This window comes from Dipodomys spectabilis, unplaced genomic scaffold, assembly GCF_019054845.1.
Source record: "Dipodomys spectabilis isolate Male_0828 unplaced genomic scaffold, ASM1905484v1 ptg000163l, whole genome shotgun sequence".
Classification (NCBI taxonomy): domain Eukaryota; kingdom Metazoa; phylum Chordata; class Mammalia; order Rodentia; family Heteromyidae; genus Dipodomys; species Dipodomys spectabilis.
In genome coordinates this window covers 10,317,130-10,336,341 of record NW_024870840.1, presented here as the reverse complement: position 1 = coordinate 10,336,341, position 19,212 = coordinate 10,317,130, and positions in this window count along the sequence as shown.

Sequence of the window (19,212 nt, the reverse complement as noted above, 5' to 3'; positions counted from 1 at the left end):
CATCTTAACAATAAAATAAATTTAAAAAAAAGAATCAAGTTTCTTTAGTCACCAGGATTGGAAGGTGCAATTTAGAAAGGGATAATGTGTGACAGACCTCAGGAAATAGTCCCACCTAATAAAAGAGAATCATGTTCATGTCAAACTGGTATGTTGTTTATTTCAAGTTTTCCCCTTAACAGTAATAATAGATAATCCTTATTGTACAACTAATACAGGGTCAGAAACAGTACATGACGTTTTGCTTACATCCCACTTAATCCTCCTAACAATTCTGGGGATAAATGTTGTTATTGTCATCTCTATTTTACAAATAAAGATCAAGTAATTTGTGTGAGGTCATATAGTTAGGAAGTGCAACGTTTGGGTTGTTATGTCTGGATGAGCTAGAACAGATGAATGAGCATTTACAATTTTGAAATGTGAGCTGGGTGCCAGTGGCTCATGCCTGTAATCCTAGCTTTTTGGTTTTTTAGTGTTATACTTGCCTTGATATTCAATAGACCTCTTAAACTTATTTTTCTTTTAACTGAAATTTGCATTCTCCTGATCCCACCACCCCTAATGTGCACCTATTTTAACTCTCACCAGTTTTCATGGCCCCGCTAGAGTTCAGTGAACCTACTCTTTCTATGGGTGGGTGAATGAGCCATCTGGAGGCTCAAAATCATTTCTTTTGTCAGTCGTGGGGTTTGAACTCTAGGCCTGGCCACTGTCCCACAGCTCTTCAGCTCAAGGCTAGCACTCTACCACTTGAGCCACAGCGCCACTTCCAGTTTTCTGGTTGTTAATTGGAGATAAGAGTCCCAAGGACTTTCCTGTCTGGACTGGCTTTTTGAACCGTGATCCTCAGATCTCAGCCTCCTGAGTAGCTAGGATTATAGGTGTGAGCCATGGGGGCCCAGCAATAGTTTTTTTTTTTTTTAAATCATCAAACTTTATTACCCCTCCCTCAGGTTTTGGTCCTTTGAAAATTGGCTGATCCTGTTAAAATCCATTTACATTTCCTATCCTGGCATTCTGTGGGGGCAGATAATGAACTGGTAGAGGGCAGAAAATGAGCTCAAGGAATATTAAAAGATTTCAGAGCAGTTGCATGAAAAGAACTAGAATCCAAAGGTAGCTTTATGAGTCCAACTCCTGACTCCATCAGTTATTTTCTGTGTGAAATTGTATGTGAGTATCTTCTTCCTTCTCTTTATTTGTCAGATGGGGCAATTGAACCCACTCTCTTAGGTTTCTGCTATTTATGTAGTTCCTTTCACCAGAGAAAAGACTGGATGAACAGAATAGACACAGTTCACCAAACAATGCGATTGTCTAGTCCTTAGAGGGACTGAAAAATTGGGCAAAGCAGATGATTAAAAGTCTCAAAGATAGAATCTACACCAAACACATCATTGTCTTCTCTGCCAAAGAGAAGCCATGGGGTTTCTGTCTTATTTGTTGTGATGAGTTTGTTTATTAGAGTTGTTCTTTTAGAACTGTCTAGAACTTTTCCAATTTAACTGATTCTGAAATGACATTTCCAAAAAGTAGCTGAAGACTTTTCTCGGCTGTCCCTTGCCTCACCTCACATCCCTGTGAAAGTACACCCAGGCTTCATTACATTTGCCAAGATAGACTCAAATAAATCCTACTGTAGATAAACAGCCTGCAAAATTAACCATGGGTGAGCAGACTGCCTCTAAATGCACTCTTTAAAGGGCATGCTCTTTAAGGAGAAAAACCAACCAGGGAATGGATTTGGAGATAATTCGTGTGTTCCAAGTGGCCTGATAAGGCATGACAAAGCTCAATTTACGATTGTAGAAATGCGGTTTGCCTGTCATCAGGGTAGCATATATAAACAAAGTCATTTATTGGAAGAAGATATATCATTCAAGTTATTTGTCAGAAGTGGAAACTAATAGGTATGAAAATAATATAGTAGATCTGTTCAGTACTTGTCATATACGCTATCTCTTCAGTGCCATTGTGAATGATAGACATTAGTGTTTCTCTTTCAGCCGTGAAGAAATGAATACCTGGTAGGCTTATTGGTTTGTCTCATTTTCCAAAGCTGGGAGTTGAAATGGTGTTTTTCGACATCAGGGAACATTTGGCAAGACCTGGAGTCATTTTTTGGTTGTTGCAACTGGGAAGAGGGAAATAGTAGTGGAATCTGGTAGCTAAGGTCATGAGTGTTAATATCCACTCTTTTAAGGAACTATGTCATCCAAATTATTGATGGTGCTGAGATAAAACAAACCCTGAGTTGGGAGGAGTGGCAATGAACTTTAAAAAAAAAGATTCCGAGGCAAATATTTCTTTATAAGTTTGATAAGATAATGGTTTAGTAGAAATTCTGTCATTGATCCTATTCTTCTCCATGTTACTCTAGTGGTATCTGCTAATTTCAGCTGAAATTATTTTTCATTCCTATAGCACGGGTTGTTGGCTATTCTGAATATCTCTTCTGGGTGTCACATGACCTCCATGGTAATATCTAACCTGCAGGCGGTAGAGGAAGAATAATGTCCTTACAACAGAACATAGAGGAGATATTGAGAAGGAAATAGACTAGGAATTTTAAACAAAGGCTCTTCCTTTGCCTGCCCTAAAAATGATGCCATAACCTATGTATTCAGTGCATTTTAATTTTCAAAGTACTTGTGTATTCCATTAACAGGTGTTATAAGGAGTAATTAAGTGCTAGGTTGTGTGTGTGTGTGTGTGTGTGTGTGTGTGTGTGTGTGTGTTTTCCAGTTCTGAGCATAGAACAGTGATTAAAAAACAAAGCCTTTGGCCTCCTGAAGCTTATGAATGAGGGACAAGGAACACAGACAATAGAAGGCACCAGAGAAAGGTGCTACAGAAAAATAAAGCAGCGTAAGGACACTGGGGCGTGGGCGTCAGGGTCTGCAGTTTCACATAGCTGCACAGGAATGGTGGAAACCACTGGAAAATATTGAGTTTTACTTATTGAGCTGGAGGACTGATGAAAAACTTTGAGCAGAAGAGTAACATGATTGGATATAAGTTTAAAAGGTGATCCTGGCAGCTGTGCCTTGAATAAAGCAGAAGAGGCCATGGGTTAGCGTTAGGAAACTGGTTCTAAGACCACTGCAATAATCCAGAGAAGCAATGAAAGTGGACATCACTGGCTGGGTTGCATTGGAGGTGAGGAAATCAACCTAATTCTTAGTTTTATTTTAAAAGAGGAACTCCCAGAACTTGTATCATATATGGGGTATGATGATAAAATAGGGAAAAATTTCAACCTGAATAACTTTCCAGTTTGAAGTAGGTAATCTGTAGGAGAAGTAGGTCTGGGTGAGACATCAAATATGTTCATATAGGTGCTTATGAGACATCCAGGTGGAAGCATTGAGTTCTGTTATGTCTGGCATCATGTGACATGTCCAATGCTGAATCTTTATTTGACTGAAGGCCAGGGTCTAGCTAACATGATCCTGGCTGATCCTTGCTGCACTGTGATGGAACTGGGTTGGAACAACCCTTCTAAGACCAATGTCCTACTGATGGAGATGTTCTGGATATAAATAAGCAGATTAAAAGCTGTCATTTCGATAGGTGCTGGTGGCTCTTGCTTGTAATCCTAGCTACTCAGGAGGCTAAGATCTGAGGATCGTAGTTCAAAGTCAGCCCAGGCAGGAAAGTCTGTGAGACTTTTTATAGCCAATTAGCACCAGAAAACCAGAAGTGGTGCTGTGGCTCAAAGGGGTAGAGCGCTGGCTTTGAACAAAAAGAGCTCAGGGAACAGCAACCAAGCCCCAAGTTCAAGCCCAACAACTGACAAAAAAGAGTCATTTTATGACCTTTCCTAAAAAGCAAGGGATAGTCAACAAATGTATAGAAGCATATCCAACTAAGATGACTTCCTAGTGCAGCCCTCAGAATCATTGTCAGAGTCATCAATAGAACAAAGCATATAGGTCAAAATAATTCAGTATTGGTAACACTTCAAATACTATTTTTTTTTTTGTTGGTCGTGGGGCTTGAACTCCGGGCCTGGGCGCTGTCCCTCAGCTCTTCAGCTCAAGGCGAGCGCTCTACCATTTGAGCTACAGCGCCACTTCCAGTTTTCTGGTGGTTTATTGGAGATAGGAGTCTCACGGTCTTTCCTGCCCGAGCTGGCTTTGAACCTCGATCCTCTGATCTCAGCCTCCTGAGTAGCTAGGATTACAGGCGTGAGCCACCAGCGCCCGGCCAAATACTATTTTTTTTAAAAAAATCTTTTTTCATGATGTATCTATAGAGATAAAAAAACTGGAAATCTTATGATTTAGATGGAAATGCCTTCCAAAGGTTCCTATGCTGAAGGCTTAGCCTCTAGCATGTGGTACATTATTGAGTAGTGGTAGAACCTGAAGTAGGTGGGGCCTAGAGAAAGAACTTTAGGTCATTGGATGGAAGAGTGTCCTTGAAGGAGATTTTGGGAACCTGGTAGACTCCTCTTTCTCATTTTGCTTCTCAACAGCCATGCATTCCCACCACCATGAAGTACTGCACTGCCACATGCCCAAAGCCACTGAACCACATGACCATGACTGGACTCTCCGAAATTGAAAGCCCTTTCCTTGTAGTTCTGTTACAGATGGCTGGCACAATTTGCTTGGTTGTATTTGGTCAACTTTTTACTCTTCCTTGCCCTAAGTTTCTACTATAAAAAATTCCAAATATGTAAAATCGTTCAGTGAACATCTGCTTCCTCACTTTTGCAATGAGTATTTTTTTGTATTTCTTTTTACACATTTTTTTTTATTTGTTGTTGTTGTTGTTGTTTTTGGTTATGAGGCTTGAGTTCAGGGCCTGGGTGCTGTTCCTGAGCTCTTTCGCTCAGGCTAATGCTCTACTACAGCCTTGGAGCTGTACAGCTCTACTTCTGGTTTTCTAGTAGTTAATTGGACATAAGAGTCTCATGGACTTTCCTGCCTAGGCTGGCTTCGAATCTTGATCTTCAGATCTCAGCCTCCTGAGTAGCTAGGATTACAGTTGTAGCCATTGGAGCTTGGATTCACATATCTTATCAACCTTTTATCTCTATCCATTACTCATTTTAATTTTTAATTCAGTTATGGCAAGTGTGGCCATCAGTGTACTTTACTCTTAAAGACTTCACCATGCAAATGATTAACCATGCTCAATATTAAACTCTTCATGGTTTACTCATGGGGGGTATTGGGTTTTCAATGGCTCTCTCTCATGACTACAGCATGTAGTTGAAGTTTGAATTTGGGTTTTGTCTAAGAATGTAATCTTCTAATCACAGTATAATGATAGATTGTCAGTTATTTTTTCTTATTTCATATGTTTATTTCTATATTCCTCATTGACACACTTCTTTTTTCTTTTTTAATTGCTTGTCACTTAAATTTTGTTTGGTCTTCTTCCTCCACTCGACCTAGTCAGTTCCCTTGCCCTCCTCACCCAACTTGTCGTTGCCTATAAACAAATATCGATTGCTTCTTGCTTGTAAGATAATTTAAGCTCCTTTACTGTCCTCAGCTGTCTGCAATTATTTCAAGATTTTTTGGCTCAAGACATCAAAGACTTGGCATGTCAGACTTTCATTTTGCAACAGGGGAAACTGAGGTCTAGAATAGGAAGGGAAAATTTTTTCTTCTTCTGCAAATCCCCCATGTCTGCAGGGAGAATCTGCAAGCTAGCTCAGATACATGACAGGAAGTCTACCTTTCACCTTGAGCATGGACACAACTCAGTAACACTGCAAGCTTTCAGGCAGATGAGAACATATGCTAGATTGAGAGGCTTAAAGGAAATGGATTTCTCAATTCATTGTAGAAGTTTAAAAGCTTTCCAGGAGAAAATTTTCCATCTCTATAATAATTTTTTTAGTTTATGTTCTATTAATCTTCATATCCACAATTGAAAGCCTTCTGCTTAATAATATCCTTTCAAATATTTGAAGAATATTCTTAAGACTCCCTATAGACTCCCTTCCTGAAGAATAAATAACCTAAATTCCTTTAAACTTTTCTCATAAATTCTTTTTTCTCATTCTTTTATTAATCTTCATAACTTTGCATAAGCTTTCTTCAATTTAAAAAAAAAATCTCATTTCTAAAATGCGAAGCCAGATAAGTACAAACGACTATGACACTGTTTGCAGTTCTGTGAACTCAGTAGTTATTATTATTTTTATTTTTTTGTCAGTCATGGGGTTTGTACTTGGGGCTTGGGCACTGTCTCTGAGTTGTTTGACTCAAGGCTAGCTCTCTACCACTTTGAACCACAGTGCCCCTTCTGGTTTTCCGGTGATTAATTAGAGATAAGAATCTCATGAATTTTCCTGCATGGGTTGACTTTGAACTGAGACTTCAGATCTCAGCCTCTTGAGTCGTTAGGATTACAGGAGTGAGCCCAGTGACTTGCTAGTGAAGGAACCATTTCTTATTTGACTCTGGATTCTTGGAGCAGGGTTTTGCTGAGTAAAACTAGGTGGCAAATATTTTGGGCTCTGTAAGTCATGGGGCAGTATCTGCTATTGTTTGAGCAACTGCTCTTCAAAATGCTATTTTTTTTTTTTGTATTTTTCTATTTAAAAATGTACAAATGAAGCTGGGCACTGGTGGCTCATGCCTGTAATTCTAGCTACTCAAGAAGCTGAGATCTGAGGATGGAAGCCAGCGTAGGCAGGAAATTCAGTGATATCCTTATCTCCAATTAACCAGCAAAAAGCTGGAAGTGGAACTTTTAAAAGGTAGAGTACCAGCCTTGAGTGGAAAAGCTTAGGGACTTGAGTTCAAGCTTCAGTACCAACACACACACACACACACACACACACACACACACACACACACACACACACACACACACACACACACAAGTATAAATAATTTTTAGCTTAAAGACTGTGTGCCAAAAGAGTCATTGGCCTAGGGCTTGTACTTTGTGGAATCTTGCTTTAGATCTTAGGGGCATACATGGCACATAGTAAATACCCAATAATACTTGTTGAATAAAAGAATGCCTCCATCTAAATAGGTAATTTCACAGTTTTTATCTTTTCTATTCTCTTTTAATACTTCTGTTATATTGCTGACTCCATGGCTTTATCCACTAGGGTGTCAGGCTTTTTCCTTTGCCAAATACACTGGTTGGTCATCACAAGGCATGCTGCTTATACTGAAGTAGTGCTTTTGTTACCCCCAGTCTGGGTTGTGGTAGGAGTTCTTTACTAAGCTTCACTTGCTGGTGGCCTTGGATCTCTTTTTGAATGAGGCCATGATGAGCATTTGTTTTTCCAGTGTGTTCAGCAGCTGCACTAGTTGTAAGTCATCTGTGACCTCTACAAATAAGCCCTGGAAATTGACTGAACCAAAATGCTGGACCAAGGGGGATCACTTCAATCGAGGCTCCTAACTCAGTTTTTCTTTTTTTTTTAATTTAATTTAATTTTATTTGTGAACATACTGTACAGAGGAGTTACAGTTACATGGGCAGGATAATGTGTACATTTCTTACCAAGCATTGCAGCCTCCTCCTTTGTTTATCCTTCACATCCCTTCCCAGCCTCCCCCCTCCCCCCCAAGAAATGAACAACTTTTTTTTTTTTTTTGGGTCCGGTCGTGGGGCCTGAACTCTGGGCCTGGGCGCTGTCCCTCAGCTCTTCAGCTCAAGGCTAGCGCTCTACCACTTGAGCCACAGCACCACTTCCGGCTTTTTTCTTTTTGCTTATGTGGTGCTGAGGAATCGAACCCAGGGCCTCAGGCATGCAAGGCAAGCGCTCTACCACTGAGCCACTTTCCCAGCCCTAACTCAGTTTTTCATTCTTCTGGCTCCTACTCACCTTGCAAGAGGAAAGGATTTCATTTCTACTTATCACCCTGTCATGCATTGGAAAGATTGGAGAAATTCATAAAAAAAGCTGCAACTAGGGCTGGGAAGGTGGCTCAGTGGTAGAGTGCTTGCCTTGCATGCACAAGGCCCTGGGTTTGATTCCTCAGCACCACATAAGCAGAAAAAGCTGGAAGTGGTGCCGTGGCTCATGTGGTAGAGCAGTAGCCTTGAGCTGAAGGCCCCACAACTGACAACAACAACAACAACAAAGCTGGAACTAAAGGTTAAAAACAAAAACATTCTTCCTTTTTTTTGCCTTGGGTCTATAGAAAACACTCATCTCGCCCAGGAAAGTGTGGAGTTCTGTATTAATTAGAAGAGTTTCTATTTGGAATAGAATTTGAAACCATCACCCCTACTTTCTGGAGGTGAGTATTGAGGTTTGAACTCAATGCTTTACTCCTGCTAAGGGGACACTCTTATCACTCGAACCACACCTTCACTTTGACAAGAATAGAAAAAGGTTAAGGTTTTCTGTTTTATTTTCCAGGTCTTGCCAGGGGATGGCACCTGCTCCTCCTCTTTATGTTTCCTACATGGCTAGGATTATTAGTGTGAACCACCATACCCACCTTTGGATGACACACCCTGAGCAGCACCAATCTGTAGCAGCAAAGACTTGAGTACAGATTGCCTGGAGGTTGATCCTTGAGAAATATCATTCCTGCAGCCCTTCCTGTCTTACCTGATTAAGTTGAGTTGATTCCTTGGCCCACCGATACTTTTCTGTTTGACATCTGCTTATCCTCAGTGATCTTGGTGTACATCCCTATTGTCTCTCTCCACCAAGTGTGGGCAGAAAGAACTACCTCTTGGTCACAAGGAGCTACTTCTCCTCAGTTCTCAGTATCTTGGCCTTGATCCACAGAGGGGGCTAGTCCTCTTAGGCAGATGTGATGTCCAGGCCAATGGGAAACAAGCAGAGGGAACTTCTTTTCCTCTGGACTTTTTCAACTAGCTATCAGGTGCTTACAACATTTATTTCTTGGAAACAAGGAAAAGTTTTTTCCTTAGTCCCTAGGAGTAAGAAATGTTGCCATAGCCCCTTGTATCCAGTGGTTTCTTTAACTCCCAGTTCCTCCCCTTTGTTCTGCCAAGATTGCTATGATTGCTACTATTTAAAAGATCTCAGAAAAGCCATGTTTATTTACAATGATTTCCTTCTTAACCAGCTGGGGGAAGTTACAAAACAGCCAACCCAGTGATGGATCAATCTTAAACATTTCTTTCAAATGCTGAAGTAAAGAAAATGATGACAATTGTAAGGCTCTATTAGGTGGAGATGATCTGAGAGGACTGGCAGACAGCTGAAGGTCACAAATCAGGTGCTGCTCAGTGATTCAGAAGTGTCTCAGGGAACAGGAAATGTGCTCTTGAGTTCTATGAGAGCCTAAGTTTGGGAATTTATCAATCTGTGCCTGACATTTGTTCCAATGAGCCTCTTCCCCATTCTCAGAAAATAAACCCAGTGTCTGGTTAAAGCTGGCTGATCTTCTTTAGATATGGAAATTAATTCATTTCGAGGTAAGGGTGGGATATCACATCTTTGTTTGGCTTAACCAATAAATGGCCTCATTTGCATATGGGGGATGTATTTATTTTCCACTTGGTAAAAGAACAATGACAAAGACATCGAATTTACATTTTTTCCATCACCTTCATCCAAGGTGTTTCAGATTCTGGACATATAGTCTCCTTTTCTATTTTTTTTAGAGATCCATTTTTACCCTGATTCTGTCAGGATGAGCTCAGGAAGGCAGGGTGTCCAAAACTTCAAAATCTCAGTGGCTTAAGACAATGAAGATTTATTTCATTCTTATGCTACATGGTCATTGTATTCTATATGGGCTGTGCTCATGGGTTTTTATTCTCATAGACCCCCACTATCTAGATCAGATGATGGTAATTTTTTTGCTTTTTACATAAATGGTTACATGGTAAATATTTTAGACTTTGCTGTTCATATGTTGTAGCTACTCAACTGTTCTCTTATAGCTTGGAAACAGCCATAATGTATAAAGAAATGAGCATGGTTGTGCTCCAATAAACCTTTATTTAAAGAACTATCAGTGTATCGTTCGAATGTTGCAATGGGACAAAAAAATGTTTTATAACTCAGTTGCTTTGATAGGAACTCAACAAGCTCAACAAAAGAGGAAGATCTAATTTTGAGTTCTTTTAAATATTAATCCTGTGGTATCTTTTTCTTAAAGTTATAAAGGTTTTGTTTGAATTCCTGTACCAATCTGATGAGATAAAATTCATCTATCCAACTCATTCTCAGATATTTAGATTTCTGGTTAGATTTGTGAATCTCTCCCTTTGATCTCTCTCTCTCTCTCTCTCTCTCTCTTCTCTCCCCACCCCTTCTGTTTCCATAGAAATGCTAGTGTCTCTCACCTTCACTGGGGCAGGACTGATTCTCCATCTTGCAGAATACTGAAGGAATGAGCCACCCTTCCTGTATTTGTATGGAGGTTTAGAGCCAGACTTTTCCTCATATTAGGGATTGGGGAGCCTTCCCTTGCTTTTTAGCATTCACTGCATTCTCTCTAATTTTTGCAGACTAGAAACCTCGTTTCATCCAGTAGAGGGCACTATGCACCAAGTCTAGAATATGCCATCCTTTCTGCTAAGGGACAAATTAAGGATTAATGAAACCCATATTCAAACCCTGAAACTATAGCACCTATCATAAAACACAACCCAAAATACCGCACTAGGAATGTACTCTATAAAAAGGGAAGAAATGCAATTTATTAGCAACTTGTACATTCCAGAAAGTACAGACTGCTTCGTTAAATCAACCCATCAGTTTTAGTAGATGCTTCCTTTCCTTTCTTACAAACAAGCTCTTTGAGCAAAAGCCTGCTTCAGTGTGAACTGCTCAGGTGAGGATTTTAGGAGTTAGGAGAGCCAAAGTTTCAAGTTTGGTTCTGTTGAAAACAGAATGTTTTATTTTTTTTTCAGACATGCTTCCAAAATCCTGGAAGAAAATACGATGACGTTAAATGGCTCCTTAGATGCAAAACTGGAGATGTCAGTAAATTGTAATATGGAGAAATTTTGAATGTGTAACTGGGGAAGTTATACTTATTTTTTGGTCATACCATATCTTTTCTGTTCACTTAAATCTATACGTGTCTTCTCTGTAGGTGTGTGTGCTTGTGTGCCAGTACTGCAGTTTGAACACTGGGCCTGGGGATGCTGTCCATGAGCTTTTATGCTCAAGGCTAGCTCTCTACCACTTAAGCCACAGTGCCACTTATGGTTTTCTGGTGGTTAAGAGTCTCATGGACTTTCCTGCCTGGACTGGCTGCTAACCACAATCCTCAGATCTCAGACTCCTGAGTAGCAGAGATTATAGGTGTGAGCCACTGGTGTCTGGCCTCTGTGGTATTTTAAAGAGACTCATTCAGACTTCCTTTTCTGGTGCAGATTTCCATTAAGCTTTCCTTTTGAGTCTGGACTGTGTCTAGAAGGTCTCTGTCCCTCCTCTTCCTCCATTTTCTTGTCTGTAGAAGCAAGCATAATTATAGTGTCTGTCTCTGAGAATATCATGAGATTTTTATCCTTTCGCATTTTTTATTTTGTTGTTGTTGCATCTCGCAACTTTGTAGACTGTTTTGATCTCCTCTGTGCTGAGTTTTGTATTGCTCCCATGTAACTCTGGAGCAAATTAGTTACCAATAAAACATATGTTATTAAGGACATTAAAGGTGATTATCTGGTAGTACCCTTCCCTTTGGGATGGAGAATTTACTTCCTTTTCCCAGTGTTCACACACAGCATCTAATCTAGTTTTCAAGGCCTATTGAACCTCGCCATAGAGAGAATGGTGTACTTGGGAAGTTTATTCTCTTTAGCAAGTTAATTTCTTGATTAAGATAGGTAAAAAATGATAATGTTAGAAATGGTCAGTTGGAAGTGGTGCTGTGGCTCAAAGTGGTAGAGCACTAGCCTTGAGCAAAAGAGTTTAGGGACAGCACCCATTGCCCCGAGTTCAAGACTTATGACACACAAATAAATAAATTAATAAAGAGAAATGTTAGTAAAACAACATGTTGTTTTACTAACAAATAACATTAACTGGCTACTACTCATACTGAAGATACTCTGGCAAACACCTTATGGAGATATGGAGATGGTACTATTTAATCCTTGTCAGAATCTCAGACCACACTTTTTTTTGTTGTTGTTGGTCATGGGGCTTGAACTCTGGACCTGGGCGCTGTCCTTCAGCTCTTCAGCTCAAGGCTAGCCTTCTACCACTTGAGCCACAGTGCCACTTCCAGTTTTCTGGTGGCTAATTGGAGATAAGAGCCTCACGGATTTTCCTTCCCAGGCTGGCTTTGAACTGTGATCCTCAGATCTCAGCCTCCTGAGCATCTAGGATTACCGGCATGAGCCATTGGTTCTAGGCTCAGACCATATTTTAATCCTAGAGATGAGAAAAACTGGAGGCTAAAGCAGTTAACACCAAGTTTGGTCCAAGTTGTACAGGTAGAAGGTGGCAGCTGGGGTGGGGCATGGAATAGTACACCGACTCCAGTCCTCCACTTGAAATTCCTAAAATATAAACCCTGATAGGAAACTGAATATAAAAAAGGACAAAGGCCAGACCATCTGTAAAAATAGAACTCTGACTCATAGTCTGCAGTAACCAGCTCAGGAAACAGATTCATTATTTACAGGAACTGGCCCAGAAAACCAACCTACCATCTCAGTCAGACTTGGAGAAAGCCAGATCACTATCTCCAGCAACCTATCCAGAAAGCCAAAAGATAACCACTATTACATATGGCCTCAAACGACCAAGACTTGATTAGCATTGGACCACTTTCTTAACTTGTGTCCTTGTTTCCAATTTAGGGTTAACCAGGAAGAGCCTAATACACCCTGAACCAGTTACATAGCATACTCTGCTTCCAGTTAGCTTGCTCCCAGCTTCCCAGGTCAACAAACCTCCAGTCAGGCATACCCAATGCCTTCCCTTTCCTCCATTCTTTTGCCTACCTTTGAGTATCTGCCAATATGAGGAGATATTGGGTGTTCCTGCTATGTAGCAGCCTTCACGTGTTTTCATTTGATTGGTCTTCATTTATTTCCACACTAGTCCCCATGTATTTTTCTCTGGGTTATGCTGAGCCTCTTTCCTGTCCTTTACCAATCTGCTTTCCATATTGATTTACATGCCTACATATTTGATTCGACTTTGTTTTCTCTGAACATTCAGATTGACATTTCAACGACAGAGAATTCTCTCTGTCGGAAATGGCTCATACTAGAGATTTAAAAAGTCCGTATTTCTCTCCATCAATGGATCAGAGCTATTTCTACAGTTTCAGTTGTTTCCGTTCCTAATTGCTGTCACAGTGAACTGTCCACTAAGGTCTCTAGTGTCCACTCTGGCCATTGGGAACATAGTCATATCTGCTACTAGAGGGAGAAATTTTGGACATTTGACACAGCATTGTGGGGAAAGGAAACAGTTTTAGTCCTGAGCACTGGAGTGCTCCCTTACGGCTCAAAAAGGAACATCTGCCTTAGGGTTACTTTCTGTCATGTGGCCAAAGTTGGTTCCTCTGGACCTCTGGAAACTGCCTCAGAGGTTAGAAACCGTCCAGCTGCTTCGTACTCTGAGATTTTCATGCCCAACTAGTTCATGTGTCTTTGAATGCCATGAAGTGAAAAATGAAACTAACATAAAACCAGGCAGGTAACAACTCAGCCAGAAAGTGTGGACTTAGTCGCAAATGGCCTTATTTGTCAGGGCAGACACTTCCTACTCTAAATTGTACAGAGTTGGTTTTGTAGCGCAGACCAGTTCATGGATGCTTACTGTGCATCAGGAATCATGTTAAGAGCTAAGGAAACAAAGATATATGAGATTTGATCCCTCTATAGAAGAGATGGGAGGTGTATATGAAAGAGAGGAGACCACACAAGGACTTATATTGGGAGTATGGCTCAGCTATTTCTCTTGTGAGCACCGACAACAGTTGTGTCTTAGTCCTTGTACCTGCCATGAGGCAGGGTAAGAAGTACTTTCCTGATTACTCCACTCTCCCGGGATCTCTGGAAGATGGGGACCCATTCTCATCTACATGCTGTGCTGCTAGCACTTATCACTTGCCAGTAGACAAGCAGACAATATTGAGATAGCTGCTCTCAGAGAAGTAAGTGCAGGTGCCCGCTCTTCTACATATTCATTATGGAAACATAGGCCAGCTAATCGTTCTCAGGTCCTGCATGTTCATCTGCAGAATGGGGAGAATAATAATTACTGTCATCTATTACCCTACCTCACAGATAGATCATGTTCACTCGTGGTTGACACATATTAAGTACTCGATGAATAACCTCTGCTCTAACCATGAATTCAATTGCCTTGAAATTCCAGTGTTACAGATGATACATACCCCAGAGTTGGGAGGAAGGAGGGGCTGCTGGATCCCTTCCTGCATGTTGGGTGTTATTTCAGGGTGGAAGCCAAGGGAATCTCTGCCAGTGTTACGTGGCATGAGAGCAAGTGATCACCTTGTGTAGTACTTCTGAATAGCGCATGGGAAAATAAAACATCTAGTTAATGATGGGGGAGGAACCATGATAAGGATCAACACATTTGGAAACTTCTGTTTCACATAGAGATCATTGGCAATCACCTTTCCATAGACACAGGGCAGAATCTGATTTCTTTTTTTCCCCTTGTTACTGCTGCAGAAAAAAGAGAAGAGCAAGGTTGAGACAAAGAGTTGAAAAAGAGACGTTGGTTTCTAAGGAGAAAGAGACTTTTGTGAGACTTATGGTTTTTTTTTTTTTTTTGGGTCTGGTCATGGGGTCTGAACCCTGGGCCTGGGCACTGTCCCTCAGCTCTTCAGCTCAAGGCTAACGCTCTACCACTTGAGCCACAGTGCCACTTCTGGCTTTTTTCTTTTTGATTACGTGGTGCTGAGGAATCGAACCCAGGTCCTCAGGCATGCAAGGCAAGCGCTCTACCACTGAGCTACCTTCCCAGCCCATTGTGAAGTATGTTTTATGGAGCAGGTTCTAAGCTGCAATGCTCCCATTTCACATATTTCCTGAGGGAGGCTGAAGCCTTGTTGTGCGGATTGGGTGAGATAAACAGATGTTAGATAAACACACAATATTTCTTTGAATCCTAGAAATATTCTGATATCATTTTCTTCCTTCATTACCCATTTAGCATTGTACAGCATATAAGAATAGTTATCCTGGGATGGGAAATGAATGTACATAAAAAATTAACCTTGTTTTTCTCTAGAATATTACGGTAAAGGCTGTGGATTATTGCCAGAATCTCTTCTTATTTTCTTCAATTGTAACAGAAGCCTTCATTTTATACGGGGTGTGGCGGCTTGGAGGAGGGTGGTGGTGGTGAATTCTTACATTTCCTTGGCTTCTTTGAGGTGTGGGGCAAGAGAAGTATGGGCATGGACAAGGAGATACAAGAGGAAGTGGAATACGCCACTTACCAGATGTTTCCTTAAAGAAAGATTGGATCTTTTTTGGTCCTTTTTTCTTCCGCTGCCTGGAATATTGATGTGATGGCCCAGCTATAAGAAATCTTTTATTTTGTTTTGTTTTATTTATTTTTGTTGTTTAGGTGGGGGGTTTGAACTCAAGGCCTGGGCACTGCCCCTGAGCCTCTGTGTTCAAGGCTAGCGCTCTACCACTTGAGCCACAGTGTCACTTCCTTTATTTTTATTTTAACTGTTACTGTAAAGGTGATGTACAGAGGAGTTACAGTTATATAAGTCAGGTAATGAGTGCATTTGTTGTTGTTGTTGTTGGTCATGGGGCTTGAACTCTGGGCCTGGACGCTGTCCCTCAGCTCTTCAGCTCAAGGTTAGCGCTCTACCACTTGAGCCACAGCACCACTTCTGGTTTTCTGAGTGGTTTATTGGAGAAAAGAGTCTTATGGACTTTCCTGCCTGGGCTGGCTTTGAACATCAATCTTCAGAGCTCAGCTTCCTGAGTAGCTAGGATTACAGGCATGAGCCACCAGCGCCTGGCTACATTTTTTTTTTTTTTGAACAATGTCACCTTTTCCCTCATTTTCTTCCAGTTTTTCTCCCTCCCAACCCCCCCTCTCCCACAAGTTGTCTAGTTCATTTTCAACAGTGTCTAGTAAGTATCACTGCTGCATTGGTTAACCCTTTGTCCCACCATTTTTGTGCTTCCCCTTCCTCTCTCCAAATCAGACAAGCTTACATACAAGACAAAAGGCACAGAAAACAAACACAGTGACAAAAGGGGAAAAACAGAAACCCTACAAAAAGTATAATAGAAAAACCTCTTGTTTCTATATTTTGGAATCACTTTGATAGGCCTTATTTTGTATGATCATATTTATATATCTATTGTGGCCTTGTGATCTTCTCCTAAGAATATCCTCCTTTGGTCTTACTGTGTGAATGTTTTGAGTCCGGTTTAGTTTATCATGTCCAAATATAATTTTTTTGTCTTTTACTATCCATTGGGTTTATTTGTAGATTTATAGGCACATTCTAATTATTACAAATGAGGAAAACCATGCAACCTATGTTTCTTTGGGTCTGGCTTACTTAGCTTAATATAATTTTTTCCCGTCTTTCCAAACCTTGAGATTCCACATTACCCCAGTTAGAATAGCCATTATTATTATTATTATTTTTTGGGTCCGGTCGTGGGGCCTGAACTCTGGGCCTGGGCACTGTCCCTCAGCTCTTCAAAGGCTAGTGCTCTACCACTTGAGCCACAGCACCACTTCTGGCTTTTTTCTTTTTGCTTATGTGGTGCTGAGGAATCAAACCCAGGGCTTCATGCATGCAAGGCAAGCGCTCTACCACTGAGCCACCTTCCCAGCCCTAGAATAGCCATTATTAAGAGAACTAACAATAACAGATGATTGTGGGGATTTGGCCAAAAGGGAATGGTACTACACAGTTGGTGGGAATGTAACATGTTAAACCACTCTGGAAAGCAGTATGGAGGTTCCTCAAAAGACTAAACATTGAACTTTCCTGTGACCCAGCAATCCCACTCCTGGGTATTTATCCAAATGACCACAAACCAGGCCACACTAAAGTTACCAGCACAACCATGTTCATTAAATGTTCATACCAGCGCCAAGATATGGAATCAACCCAGATGCCCCTCAGAGAACAAATAGATCAAGAAAAGGTGGTATATATACACAAAATTTTATGCTTCTATCAGAAAGAATGATGTTGCCCCATTTGTAAAGAAATAATTTTTTAGAAATGCCAGCCCAGTCATGAGCTCGTGGCTCATGCCAGGAGGAAGTAAGAGTTTAGGAGTTACTCAGGAACTGAGATCTGAGGATTGTGGTTCAATGCCAGCTGGGGTAGGAAAATCTGTGAGACTCTTATCTCCAATTAAGCACTAGAAGTGGAGCTATAGCTCCAGTGGTAGAATACAAGCATTGAGCAAAAAACCTCAGGGAATCTAGTCTTAGGACTGGCAAAACAAAACAAAAATAAAACAAAGAAATGGTAGCCCATCAAATAATGAAAAATAGCCCTAGTAGGATTATTTAGTTCCAGTTAGAAGACTGGTCCAGTCAAACTTTCACATTATTCATCAACAGCAAAACCAGACAGTGGCAGCACATACAGGTTTCTGCATTACAAACTTCTGTAGTCATTAAAGTTCTGCTTGGAAGTTTGGAATTTAATTGGAATTTTTTTGAACTGCTTGTCACATTGACATAGAATTGTTTTGAATTTGTTGAAATGCAGAAAGCTCAGAATTGTTAAGACTCCTGGGAATTATAATGATGAAATAATGGTATTTCTGTTTGTATCGGGTTTTAGGATAATAATTGGTGTAAATCTGTCCCTTTCAATGTTTGAAACATTACTTTCTTTCATGTTTCCTAGAGCACAGTTGCCAGGTTCCTTTCTAGGAAAGGGAATGGGTCCACTTTGGCTGTAGGACCAGATATCATGAGGGGTTTTCTTGCCTGGTGGTCAACGATTGATTACTTACATGCCTTTCCTTTCCTGTGAGTTTCTTGGCTACCTTTTAAGGGAATCCATTAGAAATTGTTCAAGCAGCTGACAGGACTTCTGTCCTTCACATTTCTTCAAGAAGGCTTTCTTAGTATTCTGCCAGGAATTTGTTGTTGTTGTTTTTATAGTACTGTAGTTTGAACTCAGTCCTTTGTTTTTTTACTAGTCAAACACTCTGCCATTTGAGAGCCATACCTTGTCTTTTTTGCTTTAGTTTGTTTTCATATATATATATATATATATATATATATATATATATATATATATATATATAAATTTTTTTTTGTTGGTCGTGAAGCTTGAACTCTGGCTGTGCCTCAGCTCTTCAGCTCAAGGCTAGCGCTCTACCACTTGAGCCACAGTGCCACTTTTGGTTTTCTGGTGGTTTATTGGAGATAAGAGTCTCATGGGCTTTCCTGCCTGGACTGGCTTTGAACCATGATCCTCAGATCTCAGCCTCCTGAGTAGCTAGGATTACAGGCATGGCCACTAATGCCCAGCCTACTGAATATATTTTATTTTATTTTTTAAATTTAAATTTTATTGTAAAGATGATGTATAAAGGGGTTTAATGTTTTTTAAAATGTTTTTTATTGTAAAAATACTGTACAGAGGGGTTACAGTTACATGATCAAGGTAATGAGTACATTTCCTATCAAATGTTGTTACCTCCTTTTTTGTTTTCCCCCTACCATCCCTTCCCTCCCACCTCCACAACTACACTACCCCCTCTTTCTCCCTCCCTCTCCCCTGCTAAATTGTAAAGTTCGTTTTTTAGCATAGTGTCTTGTACATCTCACTGTTACAATGGGTCAACCTGTATCCCTATTTAAGCATTTTGTTTTTTCCATTTCCCTCCTCAAGTTAGAGAAGTATATATACAAGATACAGGGCACTGACATCAAATACAGTGAAAGCAGGGGTTATACCATGGGGGAGAAACATACAAAGAAACAAAAAAATCACATGGTACATTATAAATACGTTAGGAACAATAGAAAGAAAGAAAAAAACCACTTGTGTCCCTATCTTGGGGTTCATTTCGCTTAACATCATCTTATCTGATCATATGTACATAGCTTTTGACCTTTTCTGCTTGTCCCAGACATATGCTAGTTATTGCAAATAAAGGAAACCATGGGACCTATGTTTCTTTGGGCCTGGCTTACTTCACTTAATATAATTTTTTCCAAGTCTTTCCATTTCTTGACAAATGGGGGGCAATGTCATTCTTTCTGATGGAGGCATAGAATTCCATTGTGTATATGTACCACATTTTCTTGATCCATTCATCTACTGAGGGACATCT